A 12267-nucleotide genomic window follows, 5' to 3' on the forward strand; every position below is an offset into this window, starting at 1 on the left:
CCTTAGTGGGCTTAGGGCAACATGGCTAGAACTCCCAACGGCTAATGCCCAGATAGCTGCTCAGCTAGTGGCAGTAGTCACTGTTCAGCTCCCTTGTTGACCAACATGTTGCACAACAGGCATCAATGGAGGACTTGACAATGGCCATTAGTGGTGTCAGTGAGGTCCTTGTCTGATCCTCAACAAGCCTTACTCACCACCAAAATCAGTGCCCCATGACACTCCAAACTCCAAATGTTGTCATCAGTTTCCCAGAATGTTGAGACTAGATAAAGACTTGGACTTAGAGATGCCTTTTCCAGTTCAAGAAGACACAGCCACACCTGAGGAGCTTCAGGATGACTTGAACCATGCTGCCATTTCCATTGTTCCTATCAATTATATACAGTACTTCCATCCAAGGAGAATGATAAACTTTCAGAGACCCAGGTAAAGGCATTGGGACCTTTGTGAGAAACTCAGCAAGAGTTCTCATTCCCTGTCTGCCAATGACCAGGAGGCATACCAAGGCCACGTAGACACGAGGACCAAAAAGGTTATTGGTACTATTGACCTCTCTTACTTATCAGAGAATACAACAGAGGAATCTTTGGGAGAGAAAATCTGAAACCTCCATGGAGGTCAGTATATTTCTGAACAGTTTGTTGTTCCACATGAAGGATTACTCCTCCTCTGATACAACTTATTGGTACTCTGTGAGATTGGAGACGTACTTTGACGATATCACTATTAGTGCTACAACGGGGTCCTCTTGGAGTATCCCTATTATTTTTGCACCACCATAAACGATCACATAAAGCAAGTTGTACCTTTTTTTGTCCTTATAGGGATGTTGGGATTACTGCACAGTTTCCCAGACCAATGTATGAGTCACCCCAGCATAAAACAGCCAGGAGGGTGGACATGATTGTCTGGCAGAAGCAATGTGCTAGCTCAACCCAAACAAGATGAGTGCACCAGAACATCCAAATGTGCAATTGTAGTGAGCCAGCAGAAGGTCATGTTGGATTCAGGCAGACGTATTGGACTAGAAATGAATCAAAGCTCACTTCTAAATGATCAGCAGGTGACTTAAGAGTTAACAATCCTGGAGGGGCAAGTTATACCACAGTGGGGGCAAGTTGTAGAGCTAGGGAGAGGGTGTCAGGGTTGGAATCTCTTTCCATTCGTTGGAGCCTCCCTGTTGCCTCATTGATCCTCAAAGAAGACTTGTGACTTGGAATAATTGGTGTTGCCATGCCAAGCAGTCTGCTGCCGTTTTATATATCCAGATAAAGGTGTTTGAGTGTTTATGGTGGGCATATTGGATTCTTAACATGCACTACATGGCCAAGTATGTGGACATTCCTTCAAATTAGTGGATTTGGCTATTTCACACTTGTTGTTTGTTGACAGGTGTATAAAATCGAACACACAGCCAAGCAATCTATATAGACAAACATTGGCAGTAGAATGACCCGTACTGAAGAGCTCAGTGGCTTACAACGTGACACCGTCATAGGATGCCATATTTCCAACAAGTCAGTTGGTAAAATATCTGTCCTGCTAGACCGTCCCTGGTCAACTGTAACTGCTGTTATTGTGAAGTGGAAACGTCTATAAGCAATAACGGCTCAGCCGCAAAGTGGTAGGCCAGACAAGCTCACAGAATGGGACTGCTGAGTGCTGAAGCACATAGTGCTTAAAAATCATCTGTTCTCGGTTGCAACACTCACTACTGAGTTCCAAACGGCCTCTGGAAGCAACATCAGCACAAGAACTGTTGGGTTTCCATGGCCGAGCAGCCGTACACAAGCCTAAGATTACCATGTGCAATGCTAAGCATCGGGTGGATTAGTGTAAAGCTTGGCGCCACTGGAGCAGAGGAAACACGTTTTCTGTATTGATGAATCACACTTCACCATCTAGCAGTCCGACGGACGAATCTGGGTTTGGTGGATGCCAGAAAGCATAGTGCCAACTATAAAGTTTGGTTGTGGAGGAATAATGAGACTCTTTGCCACCAAAACATTTACGTCAATAAAAGGGAAACATTGGAACATTATTCCTGACATCCAAATGTTAAGAATCGTCGGTGGGGATCAAAAGGATAATCATGTCATATTGTTTATTATTTTGTGATGTCATTAAGGATTGTATTACAAAGTAACTGTAACTACGAAAGTGTAAGCATTCTATGTATCAACTTTACATCTAAATGTTGTTTAAAATATATGATTAAATATGAGAATACTTTTGTGAAGATAGCAACGTGATTTTAGCCTTCTAAATGAGAGTTTATCATTTCAATTTGTGCCCAGTCAATAACCACGCCAAAGTGAGCACAGACATTGTGTCGGCGTGATGAAACATCCCTCTTTTTACCCGAGGATAAAAGCCCAGCCGATGTACAGCGCGACCAAGCAGACGCACATCACGAATGGTTAAAACTACAATACCAGAAAGCGTGGAGCGATGGCTACATGGCTGAAAATGGTGAGACCAGGACATTGCCGGGCTACTACTGGCATGTAAAGTGGTTGTGAGATGAACCCTGATTAATCAATCATTGTGATCACTACAAGACCAAAAGACGTGAGGCCATGGTCCACACATTGAACTGGTTAGAAACTCTGAAGCTCTCAACCTCTACACAAGAAGATGAACTCACTAGACCTTATCATATCAGTCTGCAGCTGGCATGTAAAGTCATCTAGAACTTTTTCTAAAGACACAAGGTGGGAAGGAGAATCCCATCCAACAACCGTTGGTACATCTGAAGTAGCTGTTCTAACAAACGCTTCACTACCAGAGAAACTCTACAACCTAGAAGGCCATTGTGACCTCTTGTGGATGACCAGAGCCTTACATCGAGCCACTCCCCATAGACGGCTCGATTGGTTTCAACAGATAGACGACCTAGAAAGACATCTACGCATAAATATATATATATATTGTATTTCTTATCCGAGCGGTGGTTCATGTGCAATGTATTACTATTCCTTTGAGCATAGGTTCCAAGTGTATCCAAGTGTTCTCTCTATGTCTCTCCCTCTCTTTACCTACCCCTCCCTGTCCAAATGTATAACAAGTCATCATATCTTGTCAGTCTACTAGGGACTTTTATCTCATGTAGGTGTGTTTGTATTCTGTGTAATTATTTAGTTAGTTAGTGATTCATCAATAAGGTTAAGGTTCTTGCAGATATCAAGGAGTATGCGACATTCAGAATGAGACTGATGAGGTAAGGATTAATAAGTGACTGTTATTGATGTAAGAAATAACTATATATCTTTAGAGTCGGGAGATAGTAACTCGTTAAACAACTTTTCCAGTGGTGCCCCAAATTCCTAATGAGTTAATTGTTACATGATTAATTTAGTCAAGTAACAATTCAACATAGTTAGTTGATCAAATAAATAACAGTCATCAGATTAATGATAATCACGTCACGACAGCTCCCATATACAAAGCGAGGTCCATACAAAAATTTGTTGAGATTGGTGTGGAAGAATTTGACTGGAGTGCACAGAGCCCTGACCTCAACCCCATCGAACACCTTTGGGATGAATTGGAATGCCAACTGCGAGCCAGGCCTAATCGCCCAACATCAGTGCCCGACCTCTTGTGGCTGAATGGAAGCATGTCCCAGCAGCAATGTTCCAACATCTAGTGGAAGGCCATCCCAGAAGAGTGGTGGCTGTTATAGCAGCAAATTATTACACAAAATAATCTTGAGTACAGGTCAGACGTGCAGTACACAAATCTGAAAAATGGCTCTGAATTTAAAATGTGTACATATACAGGTGATTAAACCACCATTTAATGATAATGTGGCAGCCATATTGGAATTTGGACTCTATTGGATTTGGAGACAAATCTAGTGGGGTCCCCTGAATTAATTGCAAGACTATGGGCTAAATATGCAAAATCCTTTATGGAACCTTGGACCCCAATTTTTTTTTATTTTGGTCTCCGAGCCCACTTGTTTTCCTTAGATCTGATTACAATAGCCACAACATCAAAAAACGTGTAACTGTATGCATTCTTGTCAGGCAGTACCACACCACACTGAATGAGAGGAAATTTGACTTGGAAAGTTGTGTATTGAACCAAAAAGTGAAGTTCATCATAACTATTCATAGTTGATACTTCCTCCTATGGTATCTGTGTTTACAGGTCTATATTTCCACAATTATTTAAGATATCCTAATGCTGTTTGTTTGTATATGTAGGGCAGACAATATTCTGTTTTCAGCCTGCAGTGCTATGACACCACAGACTGCACAAGAGGTGAATTCTGCCTCCTGTTTGTCCGAGAAGGAGAAGAGGAACAAGCGCCCCTTAATCGAGAGAATATTTTCTGCCATGACCAGACTTGTGAGTATCAGTACTAATCTCTCTCTGTGGCAATATACTGTACATTGGTTAAAGAACCAATAAATCGAGCCAGGCGTTCGCTGCTGTGTCCTTGGACCAAGGTGTCAGCAGACAAACTTTGTCCACGACTTTCCAATATTCATTTCAGTAAAACCTTTGATAGTGTGCAGGTATAGTGCATTATGATGGGGCAAATTATGCATTGTAAGACTTGATATAAGCATGAATAACACCTTTTATAATGTCTTATCTTAGAATGATCTTGCTTAAATAGCAACCTCTTTGTTATTTTGCATTACAAGACTTAAATCTGTATAAGTCAGGATGGCATCCAAATGTACATTTGGTAAATGTAGATTGATAGGTGTCTCTTGTGATTTGTGATCACTTCCACATCCTATGACTTGGCTGATGTGTTACCATGGTTCCATCACATAATGCCATGACAGTCAGCACTGTCGCAGGCTGCGCTGACTGCAGCTGTCTTTTCAAAGGCATTCCTCATAGGATAATTGAACGTAAAGTCAAAAGAAGCCCTTGAGTCGCTGCTGTAACAGGCTTTGTACCTCAGTGGTATTAAGCATGTCCATCTAATGGGATAAAAAAAAATGGTTGTTGTCGTCGCCAGAAGTCATTCCTGTAGGATTCTATTGGTATTATGTTGAGTTTCTCTGTGTAAACATGATTGCGTCCAATCTGATGTGGGACAGAAAACGAATTGACAGTAAAGCGGATAGGAAATTCAATGTAAGATGGTTGGTTGATAGTGGGGCTTTTTAAAGGGTTTTTATGTACTCTGAGTGACGGAACGGTCTATAAACTAATTTTAGCTGCCAACACTGCACCAGTGGATGTTGGACAGGCCCAATTGACTGTATTTAACTGAAAATTGAATACTAAGCCTGCAGCGTTCTTCTTGCTCTCATATTTGATACACTATGTATTACATTAAAATGTACTGTTTGCATTTCTAAGTTTATAGGTAAACTAAGGACAACAGTTAGCTCTGTTTTCATTGCTTATAACCTATAACACTCCTCAATCCTCTTCTCTCCCCATCCTCCCCCTCTGCAGTGCTGGCTGGAGGGTGGGGCTAATCCATTGATAGGCGAATAATGAGAATCTCTGTCAAGGGGATTGGGGTCTCTTTAAGAGTCCGGTCTAAACCACTGGGGACTAACACGGGGGGGGGGGGGGGGGGGGGGGGGGGGGGGGGTTGTGCTAAAATAGATCATTCTGGTGTACTGCTTGTAAACATCTCTTTGGACTAATAGTATACAAGTAGAGTGTATTCTGTACGACTGCATCCTAAAGACTGCATCTTAAAGACTGCATCCTCTTGAGTACATACCCCTCATTGGTCATATTGAGGGGCACAGCTGGTAAATAACCAACTCATCTGCCTAATCATACTGCAAACTACAGACAATTTTCAAAATCAATAACATGCTGTGTTGCTTCTACTGAGCTCTTGTGTGTATGTGGTGCATCCCAAGGTGGAAGCTGTCCTAACACGGACACCATATTCTACACAGAGCACAGACTCTTATCTTCTGAGTGTGTATGCTATAACTGTGTAGCGAGGGCATATAGCAGGCAGCGTGTGAGCTCACTCCTCAGTGTCGTCATTCCCTTTTGATGATAAGAATGTGATTAGTCCCGTGGGTAAGGGACCTTGGCCTGTATTTCAGTTGGTTGACTGAGTCTCGTGGTGGCCAGTTAAAAGGGAATGGGACTTTTTAATGACCATGTTGGCGGCAATGGTATGATATATGGACAATGATGAGAGAGAATGAATTACTGTAACAGACATTGTCATAAGAAAATCTGTTCATCTGCCAGCTGTCCAAATGTACCCATAGTGCGTGCGTGCCTGCCTGGGTGCGTGCGTCCGTCTGTGCGTGCGTGGCAGGCAGGCAGGCAGGCAGGCAGGCAGCAGGCCCTGACCATAGTAAGCTGTTTATTCTCTGTGTTGATTGGGGCGTGATAGTGACTTGGGTGGGTCATCTAGGTGAAATGTATTTCTATGGTGGCCTGATATGGTTCCCAATCAGAGACAGCTGTTTATCGTTGTCTCTGATTGGGGATCATATTTAGGTAGCCATTTCCCCATGTTTATTCGTGGGATCTTGTCTAGTTAGTTGCCTGTGTGCACACCAGTAGCTTCACGTTTGGTTTGTTGTTTTTGTTCTGTGAGTTTCGGTTTATTAAAATTATGTGGAACTCTACGCACGCTGCACCTTGGTCTACTCATTACGACGTGTGTATGTGTGTGAAGGTTAATGGAAAATGGAAAATGGAGTGTCACAGTCACCAGGGCTTTACCTTTTAACCTTTCCCCTTAGTTATCTCAACCTGCTGTACCTGTGTGACACTTTTACACTTGTCTGGCCATGTGACATCTAATCAATACATTTTTTTCACAGAACAGTGACCTAAGCCCAACAGTTGGCTGCAGACGGCAAAGCAAATGTGAGCATTTCTACCTAATAGCTCAGTCTATAAACCCAGTGCACCACGCTTGCTTGTCTCTTTCTTTTTTAATGACAATTATTTACATTAATACACTCCTTAAAAAACATTTTGTCTTTCCTAACAGCATGAATCTGTCCTTCTCTTGGTCATCCTTCTAAATGAAAAGCACTGATGAACTCCCGCTCTAATTAAATGATTTGTTCAGAGTGTATCTAAATACACGCAATTACATTTCTTGACACACAACAATTCATAAATGTGCTGAACAATGGAGGTTAAGGAATACTCTGTTAGGGCCAGTAGGAGAGGAGGGAGAATTCAAATGTTCAGCTGCAACCAGAGGACAAGGGAAGGAGGTGCCATTCTCTCATTTATTTTTCCCTCTCTCTCTCTCTCTTTCTCTCTGGTTTGTCATGGTAATGAAGGCACTGAGGGAGGCTCTTTAAGCTGCTGCTGAGGGGGGTTGTGTGCATGTGAAGGGGGGGGGGGGGGGGGGGGGGGCCGGTGAAATGGAGCGTTGCAGTCATATAAACATGGAGTGCACTGAAGCAGAAGGAGGATAAAGGTGGTGAAAAGGGGGTATGGCGCGGGACCCTGAGGGCAGGCAAGGTGGACTGAGTGCATGGAACCATGCAGGCCCACGTGTTGTGGAGCGGTCTGGAGTTAGCCTCTTGTGCCCTGTTGCCCAACAGAAAACACGTTTGGCATCACATTAGTCTGAAATGTGTATAATTTCTTCCACTTACATAATGCTTAACTTAATATGGTAGACCCTTACCAAAAAACACAGGCTTCTGGCAAACAGTTGTGGCATACCTTTGGCCAATTTGTCGCAAATTTGCGGCAAACTCATATTCACATGCACATTTGTTTTGTTGCCAACTGTTGGGGTAACTTCTGAACTTCTGGCAAACTATTCTGGGAAACTTCTGGCGAACATTTAGTTTACTGCGAACTCAGTATGAATATGCAAATCAGATCAGGTTTTTGGTTACTGTGTGTTAAACATGAAATATATCTAAATAAATCGAATCACGTAACTTTAAATGAACTTACTTCAAATAAAAAAACTAAACATACTAAATGTAGTAAATATACTGTATATATTTACTAAAACATGCATTCGATGTCTTTTAACATATAAAAAATAAATCCAATACGACTTGAAATCATCAGCATGGTAATGAAGAAAATAACAAAGACAAATAAATGGTTGAATCTTTTTATGTAGCTACAACATTTACATGAGAGAAGTGTGAACACTATGGGGATGTTGACCTTAGGATGTTTAAAGGGACAACTACAGAATTATTTACATGAGCCAAATGATAACTGAGCAATAGATTAACCAATGGAAGTTTAAAAGAGAATCAACAAAATATGAGTAATTAAAACAACAAAAACGAAATCAAACCCATTTCAGAACTATTGTCTTTTTGAGTGAACTTCGGAGAGTAGAGGAGAGATGAAGGCCAAGTCCTTCATCCACAGCTTGTTGAATGCATGCACTGAAACAATCAAAATAAAATTAGGATAATGAAAACAACTACTGAAAAATATGTATATTTTGGCGTCTTAAAAGGTACAAATGTAGTTATGCCTAATATGGCAATTCATTTTATATATATATATATGTGTGTGTGTGTGTGGTTATTGTTACTCTTAAAAAATGCTTGGCTAAAAATAACCCAATTTGGGTAATTTCGACAACCCAGTGCTGGGTCAATATCGGACAAACACAGAATTGGGTTAATTCAACCCAGTGCCTTGGGTTGAGGGCTTGACCCAACTGCTGGGTAAATTGGACTGTATTACTGGGTTAAATCCACCTAGTGTGTTGGGTTGTGCCACAAACCCAGCAAATTGGGTTGGTAGCTTGACCCAGCAGCTGGGCAACCAGGTTTTCCTTTAGCAGTTTGCCTGTGCTTAGCTGTATTCTGTTTCTTTTTATCCTAAAAAACTCCATAGTCCTTGCCGATGACAAGCAGACCCATGACATGATGGAACTACCACCACGCATGAAAATATGAATGATACTTGGTGATGTTTTGTGTTGGATTTGCCCAAAACATAACGCTTTGTATTCAGGTCATGAAGTTCTTTTTTTGCAGTTTTACTTTAGTGCCTTATTGCAAACAGGATGCATGTTTTGAAATATCTTTATTCTGTACTGGCTTCCTTCTTTTCAGGTTAGTATTGTGGAGTAACTACAATGCTGTCGATCCATCCTCAGTTTTCTTCTATCACAGCCATTAAAACCTCTTAAGGATAGGCGGGATGCAAATGTCTCAACTGGCCAATTGCCAGGGGAAATGCAGAGCGCCAGATTCAAATAAAATGCTATAAAATTCAAACTTTCATTAAATCACACATGTAAGATACTCAATTAAAGCTACACTCGTTGTGAATCCAGCCAACATCTCAGATTTTAAAAATGCTTTTCAGTGAAATTATCTGATAGCCTGCACCATCTGCACCAGCAGTGAACAAAGGAGTTAGCATATTACAACCCTGCAGGCGCTACACAAAACGCTGAAATAAAATATAAAACATGCATTACCTTTGAGGAGCTTCTTTTGTTGGCACTCCAATATGTCCCATAAACATCACAATTGGTCCTTTTGTTCGATTAATTCCATTCATTGATCCAGAAAAAAACAGCTTACAAAAACGCAACGTCACTATAAAATATTTCAAAAGTTGCCTATAAACTTTGCCAAAATATTTCAAACTACTTTTATAGTTAGGTATTTTTAAACGTTAATAATCAATAAAATTGTAGACGGGGCAATCTGTATTCAATACAGGAAAGAAAACAAACCAGCGCTGCTTTTCACGTCTTGCGCAACTCACAAAAGTTTCCCCAGTTCCGAGTTGGCCTACTTCTTCATTGCACAAAGGAATAACCTCAACCAAATTCCAAAGACTGGTGACATCCAGTGGAAGCGGTAGGAACTGAAAATAGGTTCCTGTGAAATATCCCATGGCAAAGACAATGCAGGGAACAGAGAGGGGGAAAAAATACAATAAAAATTCTGAACAGTTAGTCCTCTGGGTTTTGCCTGCTACATAAGTTCTGTTATACTCACAGACATGATTCAAACAGTTTTAGAAACCTCAGAGTGTTTTTTATCCAAATCTATGAATAATATGCATATCTTGTATTCTTGGCATGAGTAGCAGGAAGTTGAAATTGGGCACACTATTTTTCCAAAAGTGTGGGGGGGGGGGGGAACCCAGCAAACCGGGAACATTCCCATAACATTAGCTAAGATAAAAGACATGGCTTGGGAAGCAAACATTGCATGTTTAAATCCCACATGTTCTGATTGTCAATATATGAAGCGTAAAAAAAAATATGGTTGTGTTTGAATGAGTAACTGCTGTTCAAATGTCCTATGAAAGAAATCATGTGAAGATTGTCAACATATGTAGTGTAAAAAAATGTGTTTGTATCATTAAATGCTGTTCAAAAACAGTCCCCAAATGCGAATTGCCATTCAATCTGGAGAAAACATAATGGAGATGTATTCCAATCTGCTTTAATTTGCATGCTGAGAATGTTATGGTAATATTGGGTCAAACTTAAATACAACATTGTAAAAATGTTCTTGAAGTGTTCCAAGATGAGGTAAAATGTATATTGCGTGAACATCAATGGAATATTATGTTCAACCTAAAACAAATATGCTATTAATGTCATAAAAGCCAACTTATTTCATTCTTACAACATAAAAGGGAATGTCCTGTGCAACCTTTGTGAAAATCACAAGAACTAAAGAACTTAGACCAGGTGTTCTGTCAACATTCTAACAGTATTCTTGGAATGTCCTGTGCAACTTATCTTAAACATTGTATCAATGTCACAACTAAGCATATTTTGTGTTTTGGGAACAACACCCCCACAACCTCATTAAAAGTTCTAGGAACCTTTAAAGAACTTAGTTAAGGCTGTTCTGTCATCATTCTTGCAACATCAAAGGAATGTTTTTTGCACCCTGATACTAACATCATCTGAATTTCAGCACAACTAGACAGTTTTTGTGTTTTGGGAAGCTATGTCTTGTCATGTCCCCACAATGTTCCCACAACCTAAAGAAACATTCTGGGAAACTTTAAAGAACAGACATTCTAGGAATGTTCTTGTTACATCAGATGAATGTTTTTTTGTAACCTAAAATAAACATTGTAGAATCCTCCGCACAACTGGAAAGTTATTGTGTTTTGGGAAGATATATTTTGTGATGCACCCACAATGTTCCCACCAGACTGTTCCCAAAACCTATTGAGGCATTCTGTGAACTTTGAAAGAACAGATTATATGTGTTCTGGGAACATTACGTGAAATTCTAAAATAAACATTGTAGAATCATCCACACAATTGGACAGTTTTGTGTTTTGGGAACATATCTTTTGTAATGTCCTCAAATTGTTCTCTCCAGACTGTTCCCAGGAACCTTCTTGCAACATCAGGTAAGTGTTTTATACAAACATTCTATAATCATCATCACGACTGGACAGTTTTTGGGTTATGAGAACATTTGCTGCAACCTAACGAATGTTCTGGGAACTTTCCCAGAACCAATTTTGGTTTACTGGGAACTTGTTTATAGGGAATAATTAAATAAATAAGAATTAGAGTTAAATCTGTATAATTAATTCTTAAGTCATATTAATTTTCTTAATTTCTTACAATTTATGTCAATAGGTTTTATTGGTTTAAAATCATTTTCATTGTTTGAGTTACCACAGGAGAAGTAATTAACCAAAAAGTACCACATAACTAACTATAAGGTCTAGGACCACATAATTACCACATAAACCTGGATTCCTTTTATTATTTTTTTTAGTCATGACTGATCACTCCTGTAAATTTTTGTAAATGTATTTATTTAAAGTGCTTTTTTTTTGTGACCAAGTTTCCATTTGCTTTTTGTTTTTGACAGTTTACTTGAATAGTTTACAATGTGTCATCTTGACATTAGTTTCAGAACAGATGTTATTTGGAATAACTAGCTAGCTAGCTGAGGACTGGTTGTTTAAGTTTGAATGTCAAATCAAATGTTATTTATCACAGGTGCTAAATACAACAAGTGTAACGCTTGCTTACAAGCTCTTCCCAACGATACAGATGTAAAATAAGAAAAAGACAAACAAGATAAATAAAACACAAGAAGGAAGCTGCACATTGATATGGTACAAGTACCATATCAATGTGCAGGAGTACAAGGTAGTAGCAGCAGCGTATGACATTTGTGAATGTGTACATGTGTTTGTGTAAGAGTGTCAGCTTGAGTGTGTGGATAGAGTCCTGTAAGTGTATGTGGAGTTCGTGCAAAATAGAGTCAGTGCAGATAGTCCGGGTAACCATTTGATTACAGCGGGGGAGGGTGTAAATGTCCATGGGGGGGAGCAGCAGGCAGAGTGGGGGAG

This window comes from Oncorhynchus clarkii, chromosome 2, assembly GCF_045791955.1.
Source record: "Oncorhynchus clarkii lewisi isolate Uvic-CL-2024 chromosome 2, UVic_Ocla_1.0, whole genome shotgun sequence".
In the NCBI taxonomy this organism is placed as follows: Eukaryota; Metazoa; Chordata; class Actinopteri; order Salmoniformes; family Salmonidae; genus Oncorhynchus; species Oncorhynchus clarkii.